The sequence below is a fragment of the Sinohyriopsis cumingii genome, chromosome 9 (assembly GCF_028554795.1).
Source record: "Sinohyriopsis cumingii isolate HCF-2022 chromosome 9, ASM2855479v2, whole genome shotgun sequence".
Lineage (NCBI taxonomy): Eukaryota > Metazoa > Mollusca > Bivalvia > Unionida > Unionidae > Sinohyriopsis > Sinohyriopsis cumingii.
The window spans coordinates 76,594,244-76,610,504 of record NC_142969.1 but is presented as its reverse complement, the minus strand read 5'-3'; the positions used below and the strand labels follow the sequence as shown (position 1 = coordinate 76,610,504).

Below are 16,261 nucleotides of genomic sequence, written 5' to 3'. Positions count from 1 at the left end.
CTAATTTGACAACATTGATAAACCAGCTGTGATGCATTGTTGATTCAGACATGCTTTGTGGTCACATTGAGTAAAATAAATGACAAAAATATGATTTACAGCAAGAGATTTGGTCAGACTGGTCCTTCTGCTCTCTTACATCACAGATTCTTAATGTTATCAACTGATGAAAATAAGGTAATAGGGGTAGGGGTTAACTAAAAAGGGAGTTTAATTTTGTAAGCTTCAATTCAGGAGCAAGCTTACTATATAATAAAAATAAAATTTTCTTTTTCAGCATAAATACCAGATATATTTCTTCTTCTGGTACGCAAACAATATATTTCAGCTTTGCTACTCATTAAAACAGTATTTTTTTGTAATACAGTCTGAAATATATCAGGTATTTACACAGGAAAATATCCTCTATTTGTAAAAATAATTTTCTTTATCAGAAATTCCAAAGGTCAGAAGACCATGAACTTTTATGCTTTCGTATGTCAGAGAGATCTCCATTGTAATTTGAATCATCATTTGTCTGATGTGTCAGGTAAGCAAATTTATTTATTTTATTTATTTTACAGACTAAAATGTAAAATACGATATTGGAAGTTTATAGTAAGAAACTAATACTCAGATTTGACAAGTGAATGTTTTTACTCAGGTGTCTCAAACTCAAATCACCCTGTGGCACACATGAGGACTAGTACATTGGTGTGAGAGCTGCATTACTGATGGAAATAATTAGCATTATTAATTATTTTCAAATTATCAGTGTGGTTCAGGGCTGGAGGTAATTACCCCATGGGCTATTATTATGCAACCTGCAGACCACATGTTTGAGGCCCCTGTATTAACTGATACTTATATGGATGCTGTCTTTGTTGGTTTTAGTGGCCTTTTCAACACATTGTAGGTTGTTTTTTGTTGGTTTTAGTGGTCTTTTCAACACATTGTAGGTTGTTTTTTTGTTGATTTTAGTGGCCTTTTCAACACATTGTAGGTTGTTTTTTTGTTGGTTTTAGTGGCCTTTTCAACACATTGTAGGTTGTTTTTTGTTGGTTTTAGTGGTCTTTTCAACACATTGTAGGTTGGTTTTTTGTTGCTATTAGTGGTCTTTTCAACACATTGTAGGTTGGTTTTTTGTGGTTTTTAGTGGTCTTTTCAACACATTATAGGTTGGTTTTTTGTTGTTTTTAGTGGTCTTTTCAAAACATTGTAGGTTGGTTTTTTGTTGCTATTAGTGGTCTTTTCAACACATTGTAGGTTGTTTTTTGTTGGTTTTAGTAGTCTTTTCAACACACTGTAGGTTGTTTTTTTTGTTGTTTTTAGTGGTCTTTTCAACACATTGTAGGTTGGATTTTTGTTGTTTTTAGTGGCCTTTTCAACACATTGTAGGTTGGTTTTTTGTTGCTATTAGTGGTCTTTTCAACACATTGTAGGTTGTTTTTTGTTGGTTTTAGTAGTCTTTTCAACACACTGTAGGTTGCTTTTTTGTTGTTTTTAGTGGTCTTTTCAACACATTGTAGGTTGGATTTTTGTTGGTTTTAGTGGTCTTTTCAACACATTGTAGGTTGGTTTTTGTTGCTATTAATGGTCTTTTCAACACATTGTAGGTTGGTTTTTTGTTGGTTTTAGTGGCCTTTTCAACACATTGTAAGTTGGTTTTTTGTTGGTTTTAGTGGTCTTTTCAACACATTGTAGGTTTTTTTCTTGTTAGTTTTAGTGGCCTTTTCAACACATTGTAGGGTTTTTTTTAGTGGTCTTTTCAACACATTGTAGGTTGTTTTTTGTTTTTGTTTTTAGTAGTCTTTTCAACACATTATAGGTTGGTTTTTTGTTGGTATTAGTGGTCTTTTCAATACATTGTAAGTTGTTTTTTTGTTGGTTTTAGTGGCCATTTTAACACATTGTAGGTTGTTTTTTTGATGGTTTTGTTGGTCTTTTCAACACATTGTAGGTTGGTCTTTTGTTGTTTTTAATGGCCTTTTCAACACATTATAGGTTGGTATTTTGTTGGTTTTAGTGGCCTTTTCAACAAATTGTAGGTTATTTTTTTTGTTGTTTTAATGGCCTTTTCAACACATTGTAGGTTGGTTTTTTGTTGGTTTTAGTTGTCTTTTCAACACATAATAGGCTATATCATACTGAGGAAATGGGAGCCAGGTGAGCTTTCCAAGGATACAAAGACAGACAGACAGTTGGAACTGGTCTTGATGGGTATTGAACTGATGACCTTTAAATTATAGGTCCATGTCTCTACTGAGATGCTCTGGCTGGCTGCATAAAATGTACATTGCTAAAGATGTGAAATTGTCTTGGAGGCTTCTGTACATAGTACAATGAAACCTCTTGTCTACCTGTCAACTATTCCCATCTGTCCTGTAACCTCTATTCTCCCTGTCAAATATTTCCCTGTCTCATATAACCTCTAGTCTCCCTGTCAACTATTTCCATGTCTCATGTAACCTCTATTCTCTCTGTCAAATATTTCCTTGTCTTATGTAACCTCTGTTCTCCCTGTCAACTATTTCTCTGTCTCATGTAACCCCTTTTCTACCTGTAAACTATTTCCGTCTCATTGATGCATGGGAGGGTGCAATTTTTGTTTATTGAAAAGAGGGATCTCCAACAAAACAGCTTGTTTTCTAAAGAACGTTTAATAGATTGAGATTCATGCTGATAACTGTGGCTTCTACCAAAGTACAGTGAAAACATGCAGTAATAAGTTTGACTGTAGCTGTAATGAATGTTTTTTTTCCAAAGTCATTCGCCAGCAACTGAACATGTAGCTTATCATTATTGTTGTTGTTGTAGGATTTAACGCCATTTTTCATCACACGATAGGCTTAACATGGCAGCCAGTATTATTGGTGGAGGAAGAACCTGAGAAAACCCCGGAAAGAACCACCAACTCATGAGAAGCTACTGGTAAGCTTTCTTGCATACCCACATTGACCGAATCCGAGACTTGAACCCACGCAGACAGAGGTGAGATGGCAGTGATCCGTAATGGAGAGTGCTTTAGACCACTCAGCCACTTGGGGCCCCCCTAGCTTATCATTGCAGTAGAATGTTGTCTGCTGATGGCTGCATTTCTAACCACATTTTAATCTTAACAAATAATTGTGTCAGATTATAAGTATCCTGGTAATTTGGTATCTGTAGAATAACTTCAAATCCTGCATAAAAGACAAAATGTGGATATATAGTGGAAACAAAGTTCTGAGGTAAAATGGGGCAGGGTTGAAAATGGGGCAGGACTGAGAGTATGTGGGGTGGCTGAGGGTATGTGGGGTTGGTTACACCTTCTGATAGAAGTATAATATTCAACAAGAGTTGACACATTTTGAAAAGCTGCATGATGTATTTGTTTTTCATCTGAATGGCAATATGACTTGGAGTTTGGATCCAAGTGTTTGGAATTATTTTTATTGTGATTGTACCCTGCACAACCTTTGCTTAAAGAAATCAGTTTAATCATTTTCAGATCTTTTTTCATTATGATTAATAACTCTCTCTTTTTCAAGAAACCTAACGCATTCTTTCATAATAGATATTAAACTGTGCTATCAATGAAGCGTTTGAACTATATCCCTACTACATGCAATGGTGTTGTTGTAGAAAAGGAACATATACCATATCAACATTAATCATTAATTTTAATTCTTTTGGCTTGTCTTCCTCTTAACACCATCAGGGCTTTTAGCTTAGAACTTTGGCTCCAAATGTCTGCAGCTCATTTTGACAGATTTCATTTGAAACAGATACCTTTGAAATGCCACCCCTACCTGTAAAGTAGCATACCTTTACATTGTTAAATTCAGGTGCACATCTGCTACAGTATATACTGTCTTATAAATCTAGTCAACTGCAAGCAGAATAGCTGCTGATTTTCCGCTGCATAATGTTCCTGCAGATTGGGGTCTCTGCAATTTGCTAGGAGTAACCAGTAGATCATAGAGCCTCAGCTAGCCTTGCATTTGATTTTTGCTGTTGGAATCAACATGCAAACATGCATATATGGTAAATTGTATAAAAAATCTTCAGGTTTTTGCTCCCATGTTACATGCAGGGTAATTAAAACTTGACCTCAAAGTACATTTTTTTGCCATTGATATGTTGTCCACGCAGACTTAATTTGAAGTAAAATAGTTTCTTTTTCTTTTTCTTTGTGCATGTAATGTGACTATGAAATGTTAGAAGCATTACAGAAGTTGGGGAAATTCAAATCGATTTTATAATCAGCATTAAGAAAGTCTCAACTAAAGTTAAATTTTCAATCCTCTTGTATTTGTCTCACAAGTATAGAGAATATACATGAGTGCTAATTTCAAGTGAAATTTATGAAATGATCCAAAGTAATTCATATTTTTGAAGAGTCTTGGAGAATTTAATTGAAGTTTTGAAGATTGAAATGAGCATAAATGTTGTTATTGTTGTTGCCATTTTTTTAACTCCAGGCCTGATGTTGCATAGGACAAGTTTCAAGCTGGCAAATTGCTGTGCATTTTTATTGAAGTTGTTGCTATTTTTTTAACTTCAGGCCTGATGTTGCATAAGACAAGTTTCAAGCTGGCAAATCGCTGTGTAATTTTGTTGGAGTTGTTGCCATTTTTTTAAACTTACAGGCCTGATGTTACATAGGAAGAGTTTCAAGCTGGCAAATTGCTGTGTAATTTTGTTGGGAGTTGTTGCCATTTTTGTATACTTCAGGCCTAATGTTGCATAGTACGAGTTTCAAGCTGGCAAATCACTGTGCAGTTTTGTTGGAGTTGTTGCCATTTTTTTAAACTTCAGGCCTGATGTTGCATAGGATGAGTTTCAAGCTGGCAAATCGCTGTGTAATTTTGTTGGAGTTATTGCCATTTTTTTTTACTCCAGGCCTGATGTTGCATAGGACAAAGTTTCAAGCTGGCAAATCGCTGTGTAATTTTGTTGGAGTTGTTGCTCTTTTTGACTTAAGCCTGTTATAATTATGACAGAATCTTGTAAACACAAATGGTCTTATACTTTTCTATGGTTTGGCTAGAAACGTTATGTATTGTCATCTGAAATGTTTAATTGTCATTATCTGAAGATATTGATATTTATGCAGTGGTCAACACCTGAAGATGTTGATATTGATGATGTTGTCATCACTTGAAGATGTTCATATTGATGCTGTGGTCATCACTTGAAGATGTTCATATTGATGATGTCATCAACCCCTGAAGATATTAATAGTGATTCTGTGGTCATCACCTGAAGATGCTCATTTTGATGTTGTGGTTATCACCGGGAGTTGTTCATATTGATGCTGTAGTCATCACCTGAAGACATTCATTTTAATGCTGTAGTCATCACCTGAAGATGCTCATTTTGATGTTGTGGTTATCACCAGGAGATGTTCATATTGATGATGTAGTCATCACCTGAAGATGTTCATACTGATGATGTAGTCATCACCTGAAGATGCTCATTTTGATGTTGTGGTTATCACCAGGAGATGTTCATACTTATGATGTGGTCATCACCTGAAAACATTCATGTTGATGCTGTAGTCATCACCTGAAGACATTCATGTTGATGCTGTAGTCATCACCTGAAAACATTCATGTTGATGCTGTAGTCATCACCTGAAGACATTCATGTTGATGCTGTAGTCATCACCTGAAAACATTCATGTTGATGCTGCAGTCATCACCTGAAGACATTTATGCATGCTGATGCTGTGGTCATCACCTGAAGATGTTCATATTGACAAATATGTACATGTTCACAATGTTTTAGAGGAATTGTCCTCTTGTATTTGCAGCTAGATGCAAGATATTACAGAATTTTGTGAATGCAATTACTCTGATATTTTTGTGGATTGCTATGAAAAAACTGTCCAGATTTATTATAATGACTGATGTACAGGTAACATGTCAGATATATTATAATGACTGATGTACAGGTAACATGTTAGATATATTATAATGACTGATGTACAGGTAACATGTCAGATATATTATAATGACTGATGTACAGGTAACATCAGATAAAAGTTCAAACAATAATTCAATCTGATTAAAATTGGGATAATAAGTAAATCTGATTAGAACACTAAAAGTTAATATTCTAATGACCTAATTAGCAACACTGAAAGATAACATTCTAGTGACCTTTGGAATTCCCAATCTGCTTACAAACGAAGCATTGCATATAAGGGAGAGTTATTTTTAGAAACCACATGTTCCAAATCATATTTTTCATTTTCTTGAATGTGAAAGTTTTAATTCATTCAGTTATCAGAAAGGTTATGTATAGGTGGTGTAGGTGTCTGTCAGAGGAAGAACAATTCTTGTCTGACAGAAGAAGGAATGATTGATATCTGTTAAATCTCCATTATTGTCTGAGATTTAAGTTTTAGTCCAATTATATCAGCATAAAGAATGCATTAGTTCATGCATCTGAAAAATATCGTTAAAGCTTTCAGGAGAGACAATTTCTCCAAGTGATATTATCATGTTCTCTTCTGCACCTGATATACCACAGCATCATGTTTAAAATGCTGACCTTGCATTTGAATACTTACCTGGAAGAAAAGAATTTTGCTTAAAGCGTATTACCTGAAAATGTGCCGTTACCTCCCCTGATTGTTGTGAGAGGCAAGAAAATCCATATATTTAATAATGTTTAGGTGAAATCGCATTAAACTGAAACTAATTGTTGACTGTCATTGTACTATTTGTAGACGTAATGAAATGAATAATTTGTTATGTAAAAAGAAATTACACTGTAATATTTGATGCAGTACAGTTTACTTTTTACTGAGCTGATTAAGTTTGTATAGAGAAGTGCTACCACACCTGGGTTTCTTAGCAAGAATGGTTTATATGCAGAGTTCCCCTGCTGCCAGGAATTCAGGAAAAGTTGGGAGAAAGAATATATCAACATCATATATAACCTATTGCTATTGTAAAGCTGGCTCTTTTCTGGAAGACCGCTCCAGTGACCTAGTGGTTAGAGCATCCGCCTCGGATGCAGGAGGTCGTGGGTTCGATCCCCAGTCAAGTCATACCAAAGACTTACAAAAATGGTAAAATTGTTAAAGCTATGTTGAAAATCCATATCACACACACACACACACTCTCTCTCTCTCTTTTTCTGGATGGAAAATAACCCAACTATATGATAAGTTGTCCTCCGATAGTATGACTGGAAGTCCAACCCACAAATGCTTTGCTCATGCACACCGTCGTTAATTTTTTTAATAGTTGCAGACATTACTGCTGATTTAATTTAGGTTGAAGAGAAATTGGCATTATTTTCTCAGACAGGTATCTAGTTATCCCTGTTATTGCTGAATTTGGTCTGGATTCGTCTTCATTCACATTCCTTTTGATATGACTTGTGTCATTTTTATCTTGGAAAAGCAGCTTACACACTAGTTTTTCCTTTATGTTGTGTAAGTTATCAAACACCAGTTAATTCCCACTTATCAAATACCAGTTAATTCTGAGTTATCAAACACCAGTTAATTCCCAGTTATCAAACACCAAATAATTCCCAGAATTCATATAGAATAACATTTCTTATTATTTTCTTTTTTATTAGCAATGTTACCAATTTGCTAATTAAGTCATCTCCAGGTCCCTGGTTGATGCCATATTTGGATTATATGGTTCAGTATTTTGGGCTTAGCACTGCTTATCTTTATGCCTTAGAAGATCAGTTATTATTCCATTCTTTGAAACAACAACTAGTAAAGGTGTTCTTTTGCTGTTCTTAAGTTTAAGTAGTGTACACTTAGTGCAACTACATTTTTACATAATACATACACAGAAGATTTTTTAATCAATCTTCTTTTTCATCATTCATTTACAACAATGGTTGAACATGGTATGAGTAGGTGTAGCTGTGCAAAATCCCTTGGACATTCATCACACTCGCCTTTCATGTATAGGCTGTAAGAGTAAAGTCACTTTTTGTTGCATAAGGTTTGAAGAGGTCAGTGACACACATGTTCTTGTAAAGGACTGAGACAAGTTCCTTCCTTGTCTTCCTCAGAATTTTCAATGTTTTCTTCCTCTGACTCCTTCAGGTCTTGGAGAAGGATTACCAAAGTCTCTTTGGACACTCTTAGGGCCAATGAGCCTCTTCTCATGGTAGGTAATAAATGTGCAACACCCTCCCATACCATGAGGGCAAAAAGGTACTCATGCCATCTTGTAAGGGAGGAATAGCACCCTATATTTTTCACCAGAACAAAGAGTGAGCCCCACCCTCCCATGAGGGAGGTACAGCAGCCTCTGCCATCCAGAAGGAAAAAAAATGAGTCATACCATGCTGTTATGGAAGAGCAGCACCCTCTACTTGCCCTGATGCAGGCTGAGAGTGAGTCTCACCTTCTCCTGTTTTTGATGATGGGATCAAGCCAACTGGTAAGGAGAGCTTCAATCAAAGTTAAACAGATCTGGGAAAGGGTCTTCCTACAGATCTGAACTGCCTGATTGGTGACTAACCATTAACAGGTAACTGGTCTGTGATTACCAATCACTTGACATTGGAGCCCCTATTTTATGGGAATAGGGATTGGGTCGAAAACTCACCCTGACTGCTTTTTCATCCCACTGTGGATGGGGAATCTGTGTACATATGCCAGACTAGGGAAGGGGATACCTCTAAATCTGTATGAGATGGGGCCTTCTACCACAGTGAAGTGATTGGTCCTTTTCCTGCATGCAGCCTTGATGACATAGTAGAGGGGTAGATGCTGTTGACCTACATAATCCTCTTATGAAGTTGCATCAAAAATGATGAGGGGGATGGACCATCTTCCCCCAAACACTAAAGGAGGGCTTATACCTGCTTGCTAAGTCTCAGGACAGAATGTTAGATTTGCATGAAGAGTTATGGGTCCAAGTTTCTCTTACCTCCAAATCTCACCCACAACAGAAAGACATTGGGTTGCATAGGCATGCCTCCTAGGATTGAAAGTGGGATGTAGACATCCTTTCTGTCATCATTGATTAACACAAATTTGACAAAGAACAAGCTGACATGGCATCCACAATCATCAGGTCTTGTGAATCCTCCAATCCACTGGTCAAGACAGCATAGGAGTAAGAGATCTGGTCTCTTGACAAAGCAGTTATTTTTGCCCTTTGATCTGTGTCCCAAGCCTGCAGACTCCAGTGACTAAAATTCCTTCTAGCTTGGAGAAACTTTCTGGAACTAACTCTCAACCAGATCTCTTGTTGCTTCCTCAATTATCTATGGTTTAAAGAGTTTTCTAGAAGGTTAGTAAGGGTCAAGAGTTTGCTAGCAAATGTTAGGAGCGATCTGTCCCCCTACCTCTATGTTGAGACATTTAGTCTCTGCAAGGTTAATTCCCCATCTTGGCCTTCTAAACCTCCCACTTTGGATGCTGAAGTGCTACAGCTGGGTATTTTAATATGGACCTGGGTTTTAGTTAAAACACTGGAAATGTTAGAACTCTAGTAGCCACAGTCTCAAATGCCAACCTCTTTTCAGCAGCTTCCTTCTGAATTCTGAAGGAGGAATCTCTTTCACTAGTTGCCCTTCATCATTTGTTAAAAGTAGTGGTGAAAACATCTGGGCTTGCCATTATATTCATCCATGGGTTTTTTGGTGGAGCTTGTCCACCTCCACAGGGATGTTGCTCTGAACACATCCAAAGGTCTTACTAGAACACAGTAAGAACCTCCAGAGGACTGTTCCACTACAGGCAAAGATTCTCTTGCAGTGCTTATTCTTTCCTGTGGCTTCTCGGGATTTGAGAGACCAGCAACAAAGGCCCCTCACATCCATTTCTGGCCAATCAAAATCGGCTAAGAAGCAAAATCATCTTGACTATCCACAGGGTCAGTCAGATGAAATGTTATGCAACCCCAGTAAAAGCAACAATGCCTTTTCATTGCAATTGGATCCTTGAAAGCGGAAGTTAGTATGGCCCTTCAACTTTCTTAAAGACAAGGCTGGGCAGCTCTAGGGAAATGCAACCTCATAAGCAGACCTTTCTTCTTCCTTTGGTTCTTGTTGGTGCCAGGCTTAATGGATAATGGTTGCATCCTTTCTATCATGAAAGTGAATACTGTCTTTCATTCATGGATCTTCCTTTTCTAATATGGTTCCACATATTCTTACACCAATTAGAGTCTGTAGTGATTAAAATAAGAGGTACCCTCCTTCCTTCAGAAAGATGCAGTAGAGAGGGTATTCAGTAACCAATCTCCAGCCTTCTACCCCCAGATTATCCTGGTACCAAAGAAAATTTCATCAGATTATCAATGTTTCCTCTATAAACAGATTTAGGATGCAGACCACAGCCTCAGTCAGGAATGCTGTAAGATCTGGTGACTGGTTGGTCTCCATCCATCTTCAGGATGTATTTCAGGCTGCATTTATTCTTCACAGGAATTACCTCTGGTTTCACTTGGACATGGAGGTGGGAGGAAATCTTCCAATTTTGTGCTCTGCTGTTCAGCTTAGCCTTCACACCCAGAGCAAGGGTCAAGGGTCATGGGAGTAAATGCAGATCATTTAAATCATTGGGTATCCCAGTCCTCCAATATTTCAACAGTTCGTTAATCAACAATGGCCAGCTAAAGTCTCTCCAAGTAGATCTGTCTTCCTCTTTGTCCATAGCATTTGTCCATAGTGACCAGGCTGGGTCTTATACCTGACTTAGAGAAATCAGAGCTTGCTCCATCTTAAGATTTCATCTATGTGGGGATGACTTTCCTCACAAAACAGAGGATTAGTCCATATCCCTTGGGACAGAGTAGGCAAAAGCTTGCCCCTGTTGGAGACACTGAGAGCCAAGATCATGTTTTTGACTTGTAATTTTCTTTATTTGCTGGGGACCATGAACTCCACAGTAGGCTTGGTTCCCCTAGGTAGACCACACACTTGTATCCTCTCCAGGATACTCCAATTTCTCAAGATCTGGATTTCCACCATTGTCGTATTTAGTGGACAAATCAGAACTGCTTTCTGTCCAGAGCCCCCATGCATACCCCTGAACCACATTCCAATCTGTAAAATATAGACACGTCAGATGGAGGGTGGGGCACACTCATCTGGAGTTGGAATGATCGATTCTTCATGGTTCATGGTCCTGGGAAGAATCTGTCCTCCACATCAACATTTTGGAAATCAGGTCAGTACTCTTAGCCCATCAGGGTTGCATTGAAAAAAGTAAGAGGTCATTGCATGATGGTGTTCTTCCACAACTTCTTGGTGGTCTCTAAGGAGACAATGAGGCACACATGTACCTTTTCTCTGCATGGAGGTTTGGAACCTTCTTTGTTGACAGCCTCAGAAAAATAATTTGACAGACAGTCTGTCATGGATGGGGAAGATGGTCCTCACAGAATGGTCTCCACACTAATCTAAAGCAGATAACCTGTTCCAGCTTTTGGATTCACAGTTGATGGACATGATTCTGACAAGGATAAATAAGAAGCGACCCTTTTACATTTTCCGTCACTGACCAATGAGCCAAGGCAGTGTATGCTTTCAGCCTGAAATAGGATCATCTGTTCATTTATGCCTTTCCACCATTCAGAATGATATGACAGGTACTTCACAAAGTAAGGAACTCATTAGTTGACCTGGTGGACCTGCTGGTTGACCATCTCAGGACATTACAACAAAGGAGTGATCTCCCACAGCACAGGGGGTTGCATCTAAACAACAGCCCACATATTCTCTGCTTTCAGGCTTTTTACATCTCAAATGATCTCTCCACCAGGAAAGTTTTCAAGTAAACTTGCAAACTGCATGCTCTAACCACTTACCATGTGTTACCATGGTGAATGTAGAAGAAATATAATGAAATCTTTCTTTATCAGTTCTCCATTTGATATGTAATTGAAATGTGTTACCATGGTGATATTTAATTGTGATGAATCGGTGCTTATGTCTTGATAAGTGGCACTGGAAACACAGTGTGGAGCATGATTGTCAGTAGCCATCCCCCATCTCTCCTTTCCAATGAATTTTACTCTAAGTCATAGCTACAGAGATGATTCAAGAAATAAAAGTATTGGGCCCCCATCCCTATATTTGAAAATTTATATTGCAAAAGAAGTATATAGGGAATGTTTCACACATAAACCTATGGTTTTTAACTTCCTTACCCATCATCGCTCATAATTTTGTTGCAATTTATTTTCCGATATCCCATCATAGTAGATTAAAAAGTGATAAGGGTTTATGTATAGTGCAGTCAAAAATTAGTTGTATACATAGGTATATAATTTTAAGGGCTTTGTGTTTAAATCTAAAACAACCCTTGCCTAAAAGAATTTCTTCCTACCAACATATGCAGAGTAATGTTAAGATTTTTATTCTGTAAATTAAAATGAGTTACCTGCTGATTTACATGATTTACATGAATTTCACTGGTTTTACTTGTTTGTAGTGATACATCCTGTGTTTTGATATGTGGTCATATATTTAATTCAAATGTTATGGGAGAGTCTCAAAATAGAAACAGCCTTTGATTTTAAGAATGCATGTTTTCAAAGCCAAAATGTTTTGATTCCTTTCAGTAAGGATCATAAGTGATCCTTGAAAAAAATAAATTTTATTCAAGTAAACAGGAAAAGAACTTGGAATGTTTGCCTTAAAAAGTGTGGGAACCCTATATACAAGAATAACCCATTCTTCTTGTAAATATAACTGTACAAATAATAATAATAATAATAATAATAAGAATAAGAATAATAATAATAATAATAATAAATTTGACTGATATTTGTCAACCTCTACATGGTTAAAGCTCAACATTGTGATGACTTTGGCACCTGTGTCTGTCCATCTGTATGTCCATCAATACCATGGAATATCTTTAATTTAGTCTTTTATTTAACCAAATAAAGGTGGGTGCAACAAAAGAGGGTCTTTGTTTGCAATTTTGATTCAGTTCTGAAATGAAAGCATGCATTAATGTGTAAGACTGTTTAACTAATCATGCAGAATTTCAAAATAAATATTGGCAGGTGATCTGATGAAGCAGGTATGCTTTGTGTCACTGAACAAGATTAGATTAAAGCTGAGTACTGCATGTTGTTACTTTTTTAAAATGTTTTCTTCATAAATTGAGACTTTTAGATTGAACTTGTTGAGCACTATGCCATTACAAAAGGACGTGTTCTTTATAATGATACTTAAAGACTTAATTAGCTGGGTACTTGTATGTCATTGCTTAAAAGAGATTTTCTTCATAATGGGAGATTAAATTGTCTGAGTACTGTATGTTATTGCTTAAAAGATGCTTTCTTCATAATGGGAGATTAAACTGGCTGAGTACTGAGCATTGATTGATGTTTTCTTCATAATGAGAGATTAAACTCTCTGAGTACTGAGTAATAATGGATGTTTTCTTCATAATAAGAGATACAATTGGTTGGGTACTGTTCGTCATTGCTTAAAGGATGATTTCTTCATAATGAGAGATTAAACTGGCTGAGTACTGAGTATTGATGGATGTTTTCTTCATAATGAGAGATTAAACTGGCTGAGTACTGAGTATTGATGGATGTTTTCTTCATAATGAGATTAAACTGGCTGAGTACTGAGTATTGATGAATGTTTTCTTCATAATAAGAGATTAAACTGGCTGAGTACTGAGTAATAATGGATGTTTCTTCATAATGAGAGATTAAACTGGCTGAGTACTGAGTAATAATGGATGTTTTCTTCATAATGAGAGATTAAACTGGCTGAGTACTGAGTATTGATGGATGTTTTCTTCATAATGAGAGATTAAACTGGCTGAGTACTGAGTAATAACGAATGTTTTCTTGAATGCTGGCAATGCGACATTGTAGATTATATAGATGGACAATGTAAGTTAGCATGATTAAAAATTTTGACAATAGTTTTTTAAATAAAAAAAAGTTTTATATTTTTTATTTCTGGCTTTAAAAAAATATCCTGTAAGCAGCCAATAAATATTAAATGCTTCTATGAGTACCTTTTGAGTAGCTTAGGAACTTTAGTTTTATTGCCAGTAATCTGCATGCATTAACAGTCTTTTTTCCTAGCAATTTTGTAACTTTTTATTTCTTGTTTCTTGTGCAGAAACATCAATTGTATAATTTCAAGCTTTACAAAATTTGTTACCATGGTAGCTATGACTGGTTTCTGGGTAGTTTATCAGATCTAGTTACTTTATGGTTTTGATTTTTACAAAATACACTTGTTACAAATCAAAGCCTCTTAAATAGCTGATTTCTAGATGGCTTTATCAGTCTTATTTTACCTGGCCCAGAGTGTGGATGTGTTTACTCACCCAGCAAGGGGTTATTTAGATAGGACCCAAGCACACTTCTCTTTGAATAACCACCTGAGATGTTGCCCAGGTCCCACAAGGATCTTGATTTAATCCCTTGAATCCATTTATGATTTTAGGGTTAACTTTAAGAAGGTTTAAACAATCTCTTTGATCCATGTATGAAGTGTAAAGTTTTCTGAAGAACTAATATGGACAAATTATTGTATGTGGATTGCCTAGGTCAGTAAGCCTGTCTAGTCCTTACCATAATATACAGTCTAACTGAGTGTGGTGTAGTATTATAGTAATGTGGAATAAGCCCTCCTTGCATGATTGGTTGGCTGAGAAATGAGTAACTGTCTATTACAAAGCAGGAGCGTTGTTGATCAGCTAGAATGGTTCACTAACCAACACTGCCTTACAGCACAGATAACTGGTATCAGGAGAGGCAATGCTGCAGTTGGCCAAACGGCCAATACTAAACTATGTTCTCTGACAAGGAGGCCTAGTGAATTCATTGGCTGGATTAAAACTATTAGTGTGTGTGTGCATCAGGGACCAACAGAGGTGCAGTACTGCTGATTGATACAAGTGACAGTAATTTGACAGAGGTCACTTTAAAATTCTGCCAAATGCCTGGAGTACTAGCTAGTTTATATACTGTGGATTAATTTAGTTCTGGCATTAGTACTACATGTGTGAGTAGTGGTTAAATGAGACTAGACCATCAGCTGTGTCCTCATTATTACTGTGTTTGTATTACAGGATTATCTCAGGGTGCACATGGAGATGAATTGTTTTGTACTCTTTTTGGATTTATGTTATTGGTGATTTTCAGAAAATAATTTCACAAGCAGACAAGAAATTCGTCCAGATATTTGAAATCTTTTCAGCAAGGAATTGTTTTATGGAGTAGTTGACTTTTAGAAAATTGGATTTAAGCTCAGCTGCATTTATTGGACTACAACAAGGCAAAGGATATTGAGGTATATATAAATATAGATAGAGAGATAGAGAGAGAGAGAGAGACAAACACACACACACCAAACAGAAAAGAAAGTGCTATCCCTGGATTGTACAAGGGAATGCCTGATAGTATCACCATAATTTGTATGAATACAAATAAATCCCTCTATCATATACATTTGAGAATTTTGAATTGTTTAATTCATGCTCTGTCTCTCTGTCTGTCTGTCTGTCTGTCTGTCTGTCTCTCTCTCTCTCTCTATATATATATATAATTATACACATGCAATATACGCATACATATATACACCAAATTCTATAGCTTCTCCCTATTTCGTTCAACCCATGGCTTGATCTGATTAAATTCAAGTACAAATTAACTAAAATTTAAATGAAGGTAATTCTGTTTCCTATATAATCGCAAGTTTCAAAACCAGTTGTCTATCAGTCGTTTTTAAAGACTGTCATCTAGGGGTCTGTGGTCACAGGCATTCATGATATCAGATCGTGGTGTAGCTAAATGGACAGAATATCACAGAACAAAAAGTAATGAACAGAAAATTGCCAATACACATAGGACAGAGAGTCAAAGGACAAAAAGGCATGGACAGAAAGTCACCAATATACATAGGACAGATAGTCAAAGGACAAAAAGGCATGGACAGGAAGTCACCAATATACATAGGTCAGAGAGTAGCAGGATAAAATGTTTTAGTTTGAATTAAAATAGTACTTGTGGACAATGTAGGACACATGATTTAAAGTAATTCTATAATTACTGCTGTTAATCATTGCAGTAAATTGATGGCTACATGGGAATAAAAGGAGTTCAGTATTTCCCTTTACCCTCATTTGCACTTCAGAGATCCCCACATTTTTAATTTGACCCAGTTTTTATACCAAAGTTTGTTTTTTACTCAGTCTGACACCCAGTTTTGACACCAAGGAGATTTTTGACTCTCAGTCTTGCACCCCTAGGGGTGGGAGTTGTTTAGAAACTGAATAGTCTTATGTTTATACTGTACAAAAAGCAGAGAGATCATT

The 16,261-nt window shown here is 36.6% G+C and overlaps 1 protein-coding gene across 3 annotated transcripts in view; it reads left to right on the top strand.

The window, feature by feature from the left end:
* Positions 1-16,261, top strand: part of LOC149792052 (semaphorin-5A-like) — a 499,542-nt gene that overhangs the window by 204,196 nt on the left and 279,085 nt on the right. Inside the window, exon 1 of one of the 3 annotated variants that reach the window (XM_089970552.1) lies at positions 14,320-15,237. The exons of 1 other annotated variant lie outside the window; for it this stretch is intronic. The gene's annotated coding sequence lies outside the window, so the exon portion shown is untranslated. Of the gene's footprint in view, positions 1-14,319; positions 15,238-16,261 lie in introns of those variants that run through there. One more of the 3 variants, XM_089970549.1, reaches the window with a different exon arrangement.